Raw genomic sequence first — 2,844 nt, forward strand, 5'->3', positions numbered from 1 at the left:
AATAATAATTATATAATCATAATCAATGTTAAAAAAATATATATATAACAGTAAGCATATTTTTTGCACAGTTTTTGATCAAATTTCACCATTACACGTTGAGCACCTGTACATCTGGTTCACGCTGAATTTCCAACCATTCAACAGTGTAAAGCTGCCAGTGATCCCTTATGATTGGGGGAATATATATTGTACAGTATTTCAGAAGAAGGTTGTTCATATAGCGTGAGTACTGAACGATGTGAATCATATTACGTATCTTTTTTTTTGTTTGTCAAGAAAGGTATCCTCAATATTTTCCCGGAAACAGGAAACTCCTACAGGAGAACGTTGAGAAAGTAACAGGCTATGAAATCACAACTTCAATGCCATTAAGAGCAACTTCCTTATTATCTGCAAATCGAAACCTTTAGTCCACCAAAGCTCCTCCAATGAAGGTGTACGTATTGCTTAGCGCCTTTAAAGAGATGCTACACAAACAACTGAAGTCGAAGAAGGCTCTTAACCCAAACTTCTAAGAGCCTCCAGACATCACAGAAGATTCAGCAGTTGTCTTCATCTGAAAGACGGCTGGTCGTACTGGAAGCTTAGCAATCCCATTCGACCATGTACATGTCCAGCCCCTCGTGAAGCTCTAATGCATTTTGTGGGTTTTGGTCCTACTTAGACGTGTTCTATACAGTGGAGGGTCTGTCAATATTTTACTGAAATTGACCTTGCTGACCTTCACGAAAGCTAGTAACGCTGGAAACTGCAGTTTTAGGAAATAGTGCACAATCGTGGTCATCCGACTGAGCATTCTTGTTGTCAGATAACTTCATTCCAAGGACAACATGGGTCCTCGCGCATCGTTCCAATAAGTGTGATTAACTTGTTTCATTTTCCAAGATTAGGACAATAACTTATTCTTTAACAACTGCTAAAGATGAAGGAATACTTGTTTCATTTATCCAAGATTAGGACAATAACTTATTCTTTAACAACTGCTAAAGATGAAGGAATACTTGTTTCATATCCAAGATTAGGGCAATAACTTATTCTTTAACAACTGCTAAAGATGAAGGAATACTTGTTTCATTTATCCAAGATTAGGGCAATAACTTATTCTTTAACAACTGCTAAAGATGAAGGAATACTTGTTTCATTTATCCAAGATTAGGGCAATAACTTATTCTTTAACAACTGCTAAAGATGAAGGAATACTTGTTTCATTTATCCAAGATTAGAACAATAACTTATTCTTTAATAACTGCTAAAGATGAAGGAATACTTGTTTCATTTATCCAAGATTAGAACAATAACTTATTCTTTAACAACTGCTAAAGATGAAGGAATACTTGTTTCATTTATCCAAGATTAGAACAATAACTTATTCTTTAACAACTGCTAAAGATGAACATAAATTGATATAAGTTATAAAACAAAGCTCTCCCTTTCGGTAGAAGAGATAATATTTAAATGATAAAGTGTGTATATACCCCATTAACTATTGAGTTTAACACATTTATATTACAAAAGTTGCTAATAGACCGGATACGAAGTTCTTCAAATATATCTATTTACATATAATAATAATAATATGTCACTTCTTGTGGATATTATATTTCAAACAATAATCTGTTTTTTTTACCCTCCAACTTTTGTAATAATTCAAAATTATTTGCTCTTTAGAGAACCGGTTTCATAACTTTTATTACTGTTCAGCACAAGGTGAAAGTAAGTAGAACTCAAAAATAGTGAAAGCGACGAAAGTGGTTATTTAAAAAGCAAGTAATTTTAAGTAATTGTAAAAGATGAAAGGAAGAAGAAAACAGGTTGCTATGTGATATCTAACACCACCGTTTCGGTCTTAAATTTCCATCAGGAAGTTGCAATTAGCACACTAACAATGAGTGAAATTGAACACTCCATCAGTTCATGCATTAGTGAAAATGTCAACAACACTATAATAAACAATATGTAGGCTTGAATATATTATTACATGAGAACAGTTGAAAATACCAAAACATAAATGATACAACACTATGTAACTAGCACCGGCCTCCTTAGACACTCTTCCTTTGGAGGTCTAAAGCTACATGCCAGACTTTATGACAATGTGTTCAGCACTTTACAAGTTAAGAACCGACACACACATGCACATAGTCTTTTGTCAAATAATCGTTTAGATGTTTTAAGTCTCTTAGACTTTACATAACAGCGTTTAAGAGATCACATCTATCTCATGCATTAACGCATTGTAACAAAAACCAATTCAATTAATAAAACAACTCGGAACTTCGGTGTTCACTGCAGAAAAGGTAATTGAAGAGTGACGTAAGCGAAAACAATGTCTACAATGTGTACAAATCTCAATATAGTAAACTAAAAAACATATAAAAAATGGTTTAATATCTTACACCTAACGTCGAACAATGCTATAACGAAAGTTACCAGTATACATTTAGGACTAAAACTTAAGAACGAAAACTAGAAACGTTAATTCGATAATTCACATAATTAGTATTCACATTCAATTATTAAACGAAACTGATAATATATTACCTCTGTCAAATTATCATTTTCTGAATATTACTAAGATTATAACGAACTATAATTGAATATAAAGAATCCTATATTTAAATAACAGAAGAAAAAAAACTTACTAAAACGTATTTATATTGGGGATTTCATATTAAATCATCAGACAATTACCTGCTTAATGACACTGATAAAATGTTTTACATAAAAAATAAATAAATGCCAGAAGGTGATTTAATTAAAGTTGAGAAAATTATAAATAAATAAAAATGAAGAAAATCAGATATTAATCTTATTTCATGAGGTGTCCGCTTACATTATACG

This window comes from Limulus polyphemus, unplaced genomic scaffold (assembly GCF_000517525.1).
Source record: "Limulus polyphemus unplaced genomic scaffold, Limulus_polyphemus-2.1.2 Scaffold1160, whole genome shotgun sequence".
In the NCBI taxonomy this organism is placed as follows: Eukaryota; Metazoa; Arthropoda; class Merostomata; order Xiphosura; family Limulidae; genus Limulus; species Limulus polyphemus.